Below are 14,723 nucleotides of genomic sequence, written 5' to 3' on the forward strand. Positions count from 1 at the left end.
CATGGAAGAACCCGATATTGGAAGTCTTCGCCCCCGAAAGTGAACCTCAGGAACTTCCTGTGTTATGGCAGAATTTTTATATGAATGTATGCATCCATGAGATCGATTGTGACTAACCAGTCGCGATGTTGGATTTGAGACACGACCGTCTTGGCAGTTAGAATCTTGAACTTGAACACCCTTACTGAGCGATTAAAGCCTCGAAGTAACCTGACTCTCTCTCTCTGGAAGAGGAACATGTTCTATGGTCCCTTTGACCAAGAGATTTTGCAGTTCTTTCCATAGTAGACATGCTTGTTCCGGTTTCACGGTAATGGGAACCACGCCATTGAAACGCGGAGGATGGTGAACAAATTTAATTCTGTAGCCTTTTTCTACTGTTCTTAGAACCCACATAGAAGTAGCTTCCACACTGACAGGTTCTCTGAGATTGGAATCGATTTTGACACTTCCTGTTGAGGGGATGTCGAGTATTCCTTGTCCTGGATTACGGCAGGAAGCAACGGAACACCCAACTGCTAACTCCAGAAACACCAGAGGCGGCGGGAATGGAGAGGTTTCGTGGGGGTATCTGGAAAGTACAGGTGGCTGTTTCACACGCCCCGACCCGAGGGGGGCTACCCCTACAAGGCTGGGTGCAAAATCATCAAGGTTTTCTCTTCTTTGAGTTGGCTGCCCTGAGTTCTTGCTTTGGGGGCTGCTGAGGGCGACGAACCGGCCCCTAGTTTCTACGAGGGGGAGCACGATTCGCCATGCTTTGTATTTGAGCCTCCCTTCTAGAAGGACCAGGGCGGGGCTGGGTGGCCGACGGCCCCTCACCCTGAGTGCGGCAAGGAAGGAATTGCCCAAAGGTGTCCTCATGACTCTTCGCGTACCTATTGACATGCTTTGCGGACCTATTTGGACCGCACGCGGAAAGGGAACGCTGTCTCCAAACAGAGGCTCGCCCTCTGGGTCGTCGATGCCATTTCATTGGCTTATCACGCCCAGGCCGTGCCCCCCCTGCCCTCCGGTCGCCGTGTTGTAGCAACTCCCCCCTCCTTGAGGCTGGATCTACCACCGCGCCACATTCCACATGTCGCCTAAAGAGCCCATGTGATGTATTCACCACTCTTACCTCCCCTTTCGGGCAGGTGTGGTCTCCGCAGGTTCTTTTCCCCCTGAAAGTATAGGAAACTGCGTAAGACCCCCTTCTCTTGATGCATGTAAGGGCCTGGCCATGAATTGCTCTATGCGAGAAACATAGAGAGAAAAGAGGCCCAGCCAGACTTGGCCCATTCCAGGTTGGCAAGTGTCACCTTGTTCCCCTTGTCAGGGTAACCAGAAGGAATCTGATTACTTTATGGGGCATTGGGGAAGGGTGCGTGCAGTCTGATACAGCTGGTCGCGTTTGCACGTGAGAATATACCCATTTTAAAAAACTGATTTTTTGTAAGCAAAACAGACAACCTTCAGTAATGTCAGAATTGATCAATGAAACAAAAGCAATGGCACCATGCAGCACTCTCCACTGTAAATCTCCAGTTTTGTTTTACTAATAGTGACTTATATAATGCTCTCCATTCAGGTTTTTCATTTACATCAAGATTAAGTACATTTTGTGTGATGCAGACTCAGGCTGGTTGGGATCCATATGCGTTTATTCAGCAGATCAAACAATACAAGAAGGACAGGCAGACTCGTAACTGGAACAGGCGGAGGGTCAGGGCAGGCGGCGAGAAATCGAGGTAAGTAAACAGGCAGAGATAAACTAGGCTGGCGGCTAACTACGAAGGTTGGGGTAAACAGGATAGGTAGGTACACTGAATAATCAAAAGTAGAAGTAAACACGCTCAGAAATGTGGCCGGGGCTAACAAGACTTCACGAGGAAGGAGTTCACAGGCATGGTTAAAATAGACAGAGGTAATGAGAAACAGCTGGGAACAATCAGGGCAGTTAGTATTCGGGCGAGTGCGATCTCCAGGGACCAGGGAGAGAGACGCCCTCGTCGGTGTTCGTGACAGAGCCCCCCCCTGCGAGCGGCTCCTGACGTGAGGACGCGACCTGCGCCGAGGTCTTCCCCGGGGTCGGGGGGCCGGTCTCCCTGGGTTGACTCGGTGGAACTCGGTGACGAGGTTGGGGTCGAGGATGTCTTCTGCGTCCACCCAAGATCTTTCCTCCGGGCCGTACCCCTCCCAGTCTACCAGGTACTGGATACGCCCTCTGCGCCGCCTGGAGTTAAGCAGCCCTCGCACCTGGAACGCCTCCTCGCCACCTATGATCAAGGGAGGGGGACCGTGAGTTTTCTCCTCGTCGGCCCTCGGGGGGTCGGCCGGTTTAAGTAGGGAGACATGGAAGGTAGGAGAGATACGGTAATCAGTGGGGAGTTGTAAACGAACGGTGACTGGATTTATCTTTCTGAGGATTTTAAAAGGTCCTACGTACCTTGGGCTTAGTTTTTTGCAGGGTAGGCGGAGGCGGAGGTCCCGGGTGGATAGCCAAACCCACTGGCCCGGAGCGTAGTCAGGGCCGGGTCGACGGTGACGGTCTGCCTGGACTTTGGAGCGGTTCATGGCCCTTTGTAGGTGAACGTGGGCCTGGTCCCATACTGCCTCGCTGCGTTGGGCTCAGTCATTGACCGCGGGAACCTCCGTGGGCTCGCCGGACCAGGGGAAGAGTGGGGGCTGATACCCCAGGACGCATTGGAAGGGGGTCAGGTTGGTGGAGGGCTTGAGCAGGGAATTCTGGGCGTACTCCGCCCATGGGAGGAACCGGCTCCAGTCCGCTTGGTTTTGATGACAGTAGGTGCACAGAAACCTGGTGATTTCCTGGTTAAGGCGCTCTGCCTGGCCATTGGATTGGGGATGGTACTCTGACGAGAGACTGAGGTTCACGTTAAGGAGGCGGAAGAAGGCCTTCCAAACCCTGGAGGTGAACTGGGACCCCCGATCCGAGACGATGTCTTCCGGTAGTCCGTAGAGATGGAACACATACTGAAAGAGGTGCTCGGCGGTTTCCAGGGCGGTGGGCAGCTTGGGCAGAGGGATGAGGCGACATGCCTTAGAGAAACGGTCCACGACCGTGAGTATGGTTGTGTTACCTCAGGAGTTGGGTAAGTCGGTAACAAAGTCCACCGCTATGTGGGACCAGGGGCGCCGGGGTGTCGGTAGGGGTAGAAGAAGTCCGGCCGGTGGCTGTTTCGGGACCTTTGCCAAGTTGCACGGGCGACACCTCTTGATGAAGTCAGCGGTGTCCGTGGGAAGTGTCCCCCACCAAAAGCGGTTACTCAGAAGGCGCGTGGTGGCCGTGATGCCAGGGTGACCGGAGTGCGGAGCGTCATGTACCCAGTGGAGTATTCTTTCACGGAGGCTAAGGGGCACGAATGTCCGGTCCGGTGGACACTCGGGAGGTGGCGGAGCGGTGGCATTGGCCTGGGTGATGTCGGCCATGATGTCCCACTGGATGGGGGCTAGGATGAGCGTGGGGGGCACGATGGGCTCGGCCATAGGTTTCATTGGTTCGACTTCGTACTGTCGGAAAAGCGAGTCGGCCTTGGTGTTCTTGGACCCAGGGAGGTAGGTAATGGTGAACTCGAACCAGGTGAAGAATAGGGCCCATCGGGCTTGCCTGGGGTTCAGGCGCTTGGCTGAGCGGAGGTACTCGAGGTTGCGGTGGTCAGTAAGAACCTGGAACGGGTGTCTGGCCCCCTCCAGCCAGTGTCGCCACTCCTCCAGAGCAGCCTTGATGGCCAAGAGCTCACGGTTGCCGACATCATAATTTTGTTCGGCGGCGGTGAGTTTACGGGAGTAGTAGGCACAGGGAAACAGTTTAGGAGGGTCGCCCTGGCGCTGGGAGAGCACGGCTCCTATGCCGGTGCTGGAGGCATCCACTTCAACTACAAAGGGGAGGTTCGGGTTGGGGTGATGCAGGATGGGTGCGGTGGTGAATCGTTCCTTGAGGTGGGCAAGGGCCTGGAGGGCTTCGGCGGTCCAGTGGATTTTAATTCTCCCTCCCCTTGTCATGGTGGTGAGCGGAGAGGCGACAACGCTGAAGTTCCTAATGAACCTACGGTAAAAGTTGGCAAAGCCCAGAAAGCGTTGGAGTTCCTTTACCGTGGAGGGTTGAGGCCACTCGCGGACGGCCCGTACCTTCTCGTCGTCCATGGCCACCCCCTCGGGGCTAATCACATACCCCAGGAAGGCTACCGACCTCAGGTGAAACTCGCACTTCTCGGCCTTGGCATAGAGCTGGTGCTGGATTAGGCGCTTGAGCACCATTCTGACGTGACTGACGTGTTCCTCGAATGAATCAGAGTAGACCAAGATGTCGTCAATGTAGACCACTAGGCACCGGTTGAGCATGTCCCTGAACATGTCATTGACGAAGGACTGGAAGACGGACGGGCTGTTAGACAATCCGAATGGCATCACCAGATATTCATAGTGGCCGCTGGTGGTGGAGAAAGCAGTCTTCCACTCGTCCCCCTCCCGGATACGAATCAGGTTGTAGGCACTCCTTAGGTCCAGCTTAGTGTAGATCCTAGCAGTTCTTAGCTGTTCCAGGGCCGCGGGCACTAGGGGCAGGGGGTACCGGAATTTAACAGTGACGTCGTTTAGGCCAATCAATACAAGGGCGGAGAGTGCCGTCCTTCTTACCCACGAAGAAGAATCTGGCTGCCGCCGGGGAAGTGGAAGGCCGGATGAATCCCTTGGTCAGCTCCTCCTCGATGTAGGACTTCATGGCCTGGGACTCGGGCTCGGACAGGGGGAAAATCGTACCTCGAGGGGGTGCGGCGCCCGGTTTCAGTTCAGTGGCGCAGTCACTCGGCCGGTGGGGCGGAAGAAGGGACGCCTTGGCCCTGCTGAAGGCCTCGCTCAGGTCGGCGTATTTGCGGGGTATCTGTGAGGCGACGTCGGGGTCCTTCTGAACCCTAGTTGCCCCCAAGGTGGGGGGCTCCACGGTCCGAAGGCATCTAGTCGAGCATTCCGTCCCCCACTGCGTGATTTGGTTGGAGCGCCAGGAGAGTCGTGGGTCGTGGAGCCAGGGGTAGCCGAGGACTACTGGATGGTGGGGGGAGGTGACGACGTTTAGGTGCACGGCCTCAGTGTGCAGAACGCCCACCTGCAGGAGGATGTCAGTGGTGGTGTAGGTCACACGACCGGTGCCCAAGGGACGGCCGTCTAGCGCCGCCACTGTTAATGGAGGAAGACAAGGCGTTAGGGGAATGTCATGCATGTAAAACCCTTCGTCAATAAAGTTACCCACTGCACCGGAATCTATCATGGCTTGAGTACTCGCACTGAATGATGAGTTTCTGAGCTTAACGGGTACTTCAAGACAGTCCCTGGATAGAGTAGAAGAGAGCAGTAAACTCACCCCAGGAGCCTGAATTTCGGGTGGTCGCGTCGGGCAAGTGGCGCGAATGTGTCCGGCTAGACCGCAATACAGGCAGAGCCGGTTGGAAAGGCGGCGCGCTATTTCCTCCTGAGTCAGGTGGGCTCGGTCGACCTGCATGGGTTCTGAGGTTGAGGGCTGCGGGGGCGCCGAGGCGGGCTGCAAGGTTAACCTGCCCGGTCGTCTGGAGCGGATGAGGTTATCCACACGGATGGCCAGAGAGACAAACTGGTCGAGGAAAACCCCCTCATCACGGCAGGCCAGCTCCGACTGGAGATCCGTATTTAGTCCCTGCCGGAAGAGGAGTTTCAGGGGGATTCGGGCCAGCCAGTTTGAGTGGCGAGAGTACGGAAGGCAAGGGCATAATCCGCGGCCGTGCGCGTTCCCTGACGAAGTGCCAACAGCTGCTCTCCGGCGCTCTTACCGCTCTCGAGGTGGTCGAACACATCAATCAGGCTTTGCATGAATGAGTCAAACGTAAACTGTGCGAACCCCTGGTTGGTCCAAACCGCTGTTGCCCAGTCGAGCGCTCGGCCAGTAAGCACTGAGTTGACAAACAAGATCTTACTTTCATCGGTTGGGTACAGCGCCGGTTGTTGCGTAAGGAAAATCGAGCACTGCATAATGAAGCCCCTGCATTTTGAGGACGTGCCGTCGAATTTCTCCGGTAGCGCCAGGCGCGGGCTGGCGGATGCTGGGCTGGGCGGAGGCGCGTTGACTGTGGGCGGTGCAGCGGCTGCGGGCGCGGGAGCGGATACTGGTGGGGGTTGGCGCGCCGCCTGGAAGGTGCGCACAATCTCCTCTATAGCCGCTGTGAGCCGCCCGAGCTGGTGTTGTTGGGCGGCCAATTGGTTCTCTTGGGATGAGAGTTCCTCCGACATGCAGGCAATTATCGCTGGATCGATAAGCGGCGAAGTCTTCTGTGATGCAGACTCAGGCTGGTTGGGATCCATATGCGTTTATTCAGCAGATCAAACAATACAAGAAGGACAGGCAGACTCGTAACTGGAACAGGCGGAGGGTCAGGGCAGGCGGCGAGAAATCGAGGTAAGTAAACAGGCAGAGATAAACTAGGCTGGCGGCTAACTACGAAGGTCGGGGTAAACAGGCTAGGTAGGTACACTGAATAATCAAAAGTAGAAGTAAACACGCTCAGAAATGTGGCCGGGGCTAACAAGACTTCGCGAGGAAGGAGTTCACAGGCATGGTTAAAATAGACAGAGGTAATGAGAAACAGCTGGGAACAATCAGGGCAGTTAGTATTCGGGCGAGTGCGATCTCCGGGGACCAGGGAGAGAGACGCCCTCGTCGGTGTTCGTGACAGGTGTATACGTCATGGCATTTTTTGTTAAATGCTTTTACACAACTCTTATACTTATCATTACCAAGTGCAAAGTTTGGACCCACAATTATTAAATCTTTATAATCTAACAACATGCTACTACACTCACCTAAACTGGGAGATAGACTCAAATTCGGAAAAGGGTCTTTGCAATTGGGATAAATAGACCCCTTTGAGTATTGATCCAACAGTTCTGATTCTTCTCCAGTGAGGGCTGATTTCCATTTTTCAATTGCTTTAGTCACTATTCGATGTGATATGATACCGAAGCGCTCAGCAATTGCATTCACATCTTTAAAAGCAGAACCCGCTATTTGATGTAAGTGTACGATTGTTGTTACCTTGGCATCACACAAAGTCCTTTCCGGTATAGCAAATGACATCTCACGAGACAAGTCCAGTCGTGAGCCAATGACCAATGGTTCTTGTAGTAACCAAAACAGGGAAGATACATTGCTTTCCCTGCTTGTTTTCAATAGAGACCAGACTTTATACAAGTTGCGATAAAAGACTGGAGAATTGTGTAGTTTTTAGTCTTTGAGGATCCAACCAGAATAAAGCTTTATCCAGTCCTAAACCTTCAATATTTAGAAGAATTGCACAGGCAGCACCCATCCAACTTGACTCTTCAGAGTACCTTAAAAGTCTTTGTACATATCGCAGACGAAACACAGCGTTCTGCTCTGCAAGTGTATCAAATCAAGTCCCCCTTCATATTTAGACAGGTACAAAACACATTTTTGGTTCCCAATACAGTCTGTCCCAGAAAAAGTCAATTAAAATGGACTGGAGCTTCATTAATACTTCAACTGGGGATCTATGCAGGCTAAACGTGCCAAAGTGCAGATGCTACTAGAGTATTAATAATCAAGGTACGTCCATTGTAAGACATTTTAGGGAGTAAAAACCTCCACTTATCCAATCGCCCTTTTACTTTTTCAATAGTACCTTCAAAATTCTTCAGCATTTTCATTACCTAAAAAAACTTTGAATCCATCTCTGGTCCATTTTAACCCATCAGGAAGCCTTGGATCAACTTTAAACAATTTTACAACTAATATGGCTTCACATTTTTACAGTTCACCTTTGCTGAAGACAGAGTTTTAAAATCATCTAAAATCTTCAACATCACAATGACGTCATTAGATTCACTGATTAAAACAATAACATCATCAGCGTACACTGATATTTTAAAAGTATTATTACAATTTGGCATACACAGTCCACGCATATTAGCTCTTAGTTTATTTAACAAGGATTCTATGGCTAAGGTATACAACATGCCTAACAGTGCACAACCTTGTCTTATACCCCTATACACTAAACGGAGAGCATAAATCACCATTAACCTTTAATATACTCTCAACGCCACAATAAATAACTTTTACCATTGAAATAAAATCATCAGAATTAAATCCAAATGCTTCTAAAACACTCCATAAATAAATATGTTCGACTCTGTCTAAAGCCTTCTCTTGATCAATTGATATCAATCCAAAATCTAAATCGAAAAGTTTTCAATAGTCTAAAATGTCTCTAATAAAAGAGACATTATAAAAATGATTCTTCCTGGCACACAATGTGACTGATCAGGATGAACTATTGATTCAAGAACTTCACCTAATCTAATTGCTAAGGCTTTAGAGAGTATCTTATAGTCATTGCATAATAAACAAACTGCCTCCAATTTTTTATATAATTGAAATCTCCTTTGTTTGGTAGTAGAGTAATAATTGCTCTACGGCAGCTTTGTGGCAGTTGTCCATAAACCAAGCTCTCATTAAAAACTGCTACCAATTCTGGACCCATCTCTAACCAGAAAGATTTATAAAATTCTACCGTAATTCCATCAGTGCCCGGTGCTTTTCCATTCTCCATTCTTTTAAGAGCCTCTTCTAGTTCCCTTTACAAAAAGCTTCACTATGATGCTGCGCTGCTAAGCGCTACGGGGAACAACCCTAGTTGTGACCGAGCTGAATAATGTGTGCAACATTTACCGGAATTTATAGCCTCGGCTGATGTAATCATTAGATGCACCTGCGGCCAGGCTATAAATGGATACGTCACCAGGTGTCGTCAGAAACTCTTTTTTCAGAGCGATTCTGTTTCTGTGACAAAACCTTCTTTCCTCTGTTAGGAATTAGAATTGGTTAGACAGTGCGCAGTGAATATTTTCCTCTTTTCTCTTCTGTTTAGAAAATATTATATATATATATTTCTAAAAAAAGAAAAGAAAAAAAAGAGGGAATGACTGAAAGCCGCAAACACTGCATAAGTTTTTGCTGTTTGTTTGGGGTAAGAGCACGCTGCTCTCGCGTTGCAGCAGGGCGGGTGCGAGCACTGCGATTTGCTTTAACAGGCAAAGTGCTTCGTGCTCGCCTCGCTTGCTTCCGGGAGTCAGCACTCACGAAATAAAAAAAAAAGATCGTTCGTGGGGCACTTGCATGGATTTGGCTGAGGAGCAAGAGACGGGTTGATCCCTTTCTCTCTCTCTCTCCCCAAACCCAGCTGGTCCTTCACAAGATCTCGAAGCGCGTTCCGACGCTTCTTCGGATCATGAGGAGGATCGCGATTCTCTTCCCGCCTCCGAGCTTTCCGTCCGCGATTAAAAAATCTACGGAGGAATTGCTCGATGTTGTTACTCGTGCGGTTGCCAGATTGGACTGACCTCGCGAAAAAGAGACCCCCAAACGCTCCAAATTAGGGGATAGATTTTATCTTCCAGTCTAAGTAAGGGAACGCCTCATGGGTCCCTTCCCTTCTTTGATAACCTCCATGAAGAGCTTTTTCGCTCATGGAGAACCCCTAAAAAAAAAATATATATATATATATATATATATATATATATATATATATATATATATATATTCTTCCCGTGTTCGCATACCCTCGACTTCATTATATTCAACTATCGTGGGTGCTGAGGCACGGGGGTATTCAGTGATGCCGCCGGTCGAAGAGACGCTTGCGGACTATCTCTCGCCGGGCTCGGCATCGTCACTTAAGAAGCCCTCTCTCCCCTCAAAGCCTTGTAGGACAACCTCCACTTTAGTGGGAAGGGCTTATCAAGCAGCAGGTCAGGCTGGTGCTGCTCTGCACACTATGCTGTTTTACAGGCGTACCAGGCTGACCTCCTGGACGACCTGAGTGTGGGTTCTGCGCTTGACGAGCAAGCCTCAGACCCGCCTCGGTCCTGACTGAAGGGAGGCTCAAAAGCAAAGCGTGGCGGAGTCGTGCTCCTCCTCCTAGGGATTGGGACAGTCCTCGCGCCCTCGCCAGCCCCCGAAGCAAGACCTCAGGACTATAAATTCTAGTAAGAGAAAACCCTGACGGTCTTGCGCCTAGATTAGGGGGTAGCTCCCCTCGGGATGGGGCGCGTGCTTCGCTTCACCCCTCCCAGTACCCCCTCAAAGCCCCTCCATTCCCGCCACCTCTTGGTGTTTCGGGTTGCAGAGGCTTCCGTCAAAATTGGGTGTTTTCGCTGTTCCTGCATTTTATTCAGGACGCGAAACACTCGACAACAGGAAGTGTTAAAATATAATACCCATCTCAGAGATCCTGGCAGCGTGGAAACTTCTGCCAGATATATTCTTTTCTGTGGGTCTTATAAGGGCATCAGGATTTAATTCACTCGCCGCTTTTCCGTGTTTCAACGGCGTGTTCTCACTACCATAAACCAGATTTCTTTTTATGTAAAAACAAAAAACTCAATCTCCTGGTTAAAGGGGCCATGGTATGTGTTCCCCTTCCAAAGAGAGAGTTAGGTTATTACACTAAATACTTCCCGTTTCCCATGGAGGGTGAGGGGTGGCGTCTGGCTTAGATCTTAAAGCTTGAACTACCTGTGGGTGTTCAAGTCCAAGATGATGCCTGTCAAGACGGTCGTGTCTCAAGCCCTACAACTCGTTTGGCTGGTCACCATCGATCTTATGACGCACTTCTGTACTTCATTTAGAAGTTCTGCCACAACATGGAAAGTTCCTGAGGTTCGCTTCCGGGGGCGAAGTCTTCCAGGTCAGGTTCTTTCACTCAGCCTAGCCCTTTTTACCCGCACATTCACAATGCATGATGTAGCGCTGGCTCCTTGCGACTCCGGGGCATCTGCATTCTGAATTATGTAGACGACTGGCTGATCCTAGCGCAGTTCCAGGAATTGGCAGTTCAGCACAGGGACATCGTCTTAGCTCATCTGTTTCTCTGGGGTTAAGGCTCAATGCCAAGAAAAGCGTCCTCTCTCCCACTCAGAACACTGTCTATCGGGGCATTGTATGGAGTTCAATCACAATGCGGGCACAACTGTCTCCCGCTAGGATTGAGTCCATTCAGATCACCCTGAGCAAAGTCAGGCTAGGTCAAGGTTGCACTGTTATCAGTATCAACGATTTCCAGGTCTCAGGGCGACCGTGTCCACGGTGATCCCTCTGGACCTTCTGCTCATGAGACCGTTTTTGTTGTGGCCAAAAGCCAGGGGATTTCTTCAAGGGCCAAAACCCCAAGGCTAAAAAGGGTTATGCGCTTCAGGCTTCGTTCCCTTTCTATGTGGTTCAGACCCCGGTTTTCTGCCTTGGGTCCCACTCTAGGTGCGTCTTGTTGTCGCAGGCTGCTAACGACAGACGCCTCCCTGACGGGCGGGGTAGCTGCCTTAAGTGGTAGTCCAGCTTAAGGGGATAGGAGGGTCGTCAGCTCGGTTGTCACAGTCACTGTCTCGGGTTGATGGCTGTATTTCTGGCCCTGAAATACCTCCTCCTGAGGCTGCCATGTCTTGGTTCGGGTGGACAATACAGCAGTAGCCTCTTACATAAATCATCAAGGAGACCCACGTTCTTGTCAGCTGTATTTCTGACACGTCGGGTTCTCCTTAGGGCCCAGGGCAAGCTCCTGTCACTCAGGTCAGTTATATCCCAGGATGCCCGTATATGGGAGCAGATTTACGGTCCAGACAGAAAATACCAACGGGGGAGTTAAGAACTCCACCCTAAGGTAGTAGTTGCCCAGACTTCGCCAGCAAGGGTTTTTGCCTCTTACTGATAGCACCGAGCTGGCCGAACAGGGCTTGGTTCTCAGAGCTAATCTCTTCCCTCGACGGCTCGCCTTGGGCGATTCCGAACAGGAAGGATCTTCTATCTCAGGCACAGGGCAATATTTCATCCCTGCCCCAAATTGTGGAATCTTTCATGTTTGGCCCCTAAGGGTACCAACTGAGGGACACAGGGCTCTCTCCTGAGGTTATCGAGACCTTTTTAAATGCCGGGCTTTTTCCACTTGGAACAAGTTTGGGTGAGATCTTAGGGCAGAAGAGGACCTCTTTGCCTCTATGAATAGCGCAATGTCTCCTCTACTTCTCCCTGAAATCACCCAGCCCCCTTGGGTCTGGACGTTAAGACACATACATGACCCCGAATGCGTCTGTATGCATTTCTTTCCCTGGTTTCTCTGCTCCCGGGAGTCTTGGAAATGTTCACCAGCAAGGGTCTTGCCTCCTATTAATGGCGCTGCGCTGGCCGAACAGGATATGTTTCTCGGAGTTAATTCCTCTCCTCGACGGCTCGCCTTGGGCGATTCCGAACAGGGAGGACCTTCTCATCCTTGGCCTGAATTGTGAAACCTTTCATGTCTGGCCCCTAAGGGTACCAAATGAGGTTCACAGGGTTTTCTCTTGAGGTTATCGAGACCATTTCAAGTGCTAGGGCTCCCTCCACTTGGAACTGATCTGGGTAGATTTTACAGGGCAGAAGAGGACCTCTTCGCCTCTGTTGATAGCGCAATGTCTCCTCTACTTCTTCCCGAGTCGCCCAGCAACCCCCTCGGGAGGGGCTGATCGTAGTAACGCATTCATAGCACAAATGCACCTTCATGCGTTTCCTTCTACTAAAGTTCTTATTACAGAACCAGCTAACTGCCAGTTTGCTTCAGTTCTAGATTTTCTGTAGAAAGAACTGTCAGCGGGCACTTGCCTCGCCACTGCCAGGTTCTATGTGGCCACTGCAGTTTGCCACAGCTTGGTGGGTGCCCTCAAAGAGGCAACCTCATTATTGCCCGGGCCTACGAGGCGCGGTCAAGCTTCTCCAGTAGGTTTTAGGGCACACTCTACCAGAGGGCTCTCCTCCTCTAAAACCTTGGGTAGAGGTCTCCCTCTGCAGCAAGTTTGTGATGCGGCAGGTTGTCCTCTCCGCACACATTCATTAGATTTTATAGTTTGGATGTTCTGCCACTCCGGGCTCTTATGCCCTTGAGTCGACATCTCAAACTCATGTCTGGACAAGTTTGTGATGCGGCAGGCTGGTCCTCTCCGCTCACATGCATCAGTTTTTATGACAAGTTTGTGTTGCGATAGGGTTCTCTTCGCACACATTCATCGAACTTTATGGGTTAGATGCTTTGCTACTCCGGACTCTTATGTCCTTGAGTCGCCATCTCAGCCCATGCCTAAACAAGTTTGTGATGCGGCAGGTTGTCCTCTCCGCACACATTCATTGGACTTTTCTAGTTTGGATGTTCTGCACTCCGGGCTCTTATGCCCTTGAGTCGACATCTCAGCTCATGCCTGAACAAGTTTGTGATGCGGCAGGCTGGTCCTCTCCGCTCACATTCATCAATTTTTATGACAAGTTTGTGTTGCGATAGGGTTCTCTTCGCACACATTCATCGAACTTTATGGGTTAGATGCTTTGCTACTCCGGGCTCTTATGTCCTTGAGTCGACATCTCAGCTCATGCTTGAACAAGTTTGTGATGCGGCAGGCTGGTCCTCTCCGTTCACATTCATCAGTTTTTATGACAAGTTTGTGTTGCGATCGGGTTCTCTTCGCACACATTCATCGAACTTTATGGGTTAGATGCTTTGCTACTCCGGGCTCTTATGCCCTTGAGGCGACATCTCAGCTCATGCCTGAACAAGTTTGTGATGCGGCAGGCTGGTCCTCTCCGCACACATTCATCAAAATGTAACGGTTTAGATGTTTATGCTACTCCGGGCTCTTATGCACTTGAGTCGACATCTCAAGCTCATGTCTGAGACCTCTCGCGTTTTTGTGAGTACACTGCACAACTGTAGGGGTCCGGACAGCCCCAAGTGCGGCGGCGTGGGTATTGTGTTCCCCGTAGCGCTTAGCAGCACAGCATCATAGTGAAGCTTTTTGTAAAGGGAACGTCTCGGGTTACATGTGTAACCCTTGTTCCCTGAAAAAAGTGGAACGAGATGCTGCACTGCTTTGCCGCACTGGGACGTCCCAGGACTGCTCTTCAAAAAGAACCTAGTGACGTATCCATTTATAGCCTGGCCACAGGTGCATCTAATGATTACATCAGCCAAGGCTATAAATTCTGGTCAATGTTCATTGACGTGTTGCACACATTATTCAGCTCGGTCGCAACTAGGGTTGTTCCCCGTAGTGCTTAGCAGCGCAGCATCTCTTTCCACTTTTTTCAGGGAACAAGGGTTACACATGTAACCTGAGACGTTCTCTTAAACTCAGGGCTTTACTGATTTCTTCGTTAACATCTTTGGTTACTTGTGGTAAATTTCCAAAAATCCAAAACATTCATCTTTTGCCTCTAAAATGTCATTTTATACAGGTCTTTGTATAATTGTACAGCTTTTTTTCTGATATCTATAGGATTTGACAACAAGACTCCAGTTTCAGACTTCAAACCATGAATACATTTTTTCTATCCATTCTTCTTTTCCAGGTTAAAAAATTATTTTGAAGGAGCATCCATTAAATTGGCACTTTGAAACCGGGATCTAATTATTGCACCTTGTGTTGTCAAACCTAAAATATCAGCTAATAGATTATTTTTCTTTTTAAGGCTTTCTAAAAAAAAAGTGACATATTTTATGGAGTCTGCAAGCCCTTGTAACCTTCTTCCAACACACTCATTGACTTGTTTATGTCTCTTGTTGCGTTGCGAGTATATTGCTGACACAACTGTTTGATTTGTAGCCTACTTTTGTAAAATCCCACCACTGCTGCAATGTCAAGAAAGAAGATTTCATAGCTTTGGCATT

This window comes from Xyrauchen texanus, chromosome 31 (genome assembly GCF_025860055.1).
Source record: "Xyrauchen texanus isolate HMW12.3.18 chromosome 31, RBS_HiC_50CHRs, whole genome shotgun sequence".
Taxonomy (NCBI): Eukaryota; Metazoa; Chordata; class Actinopteri; order Cypriniformes; family Catostomidae; genus Xyrauchen; species Xyrauchen texanus.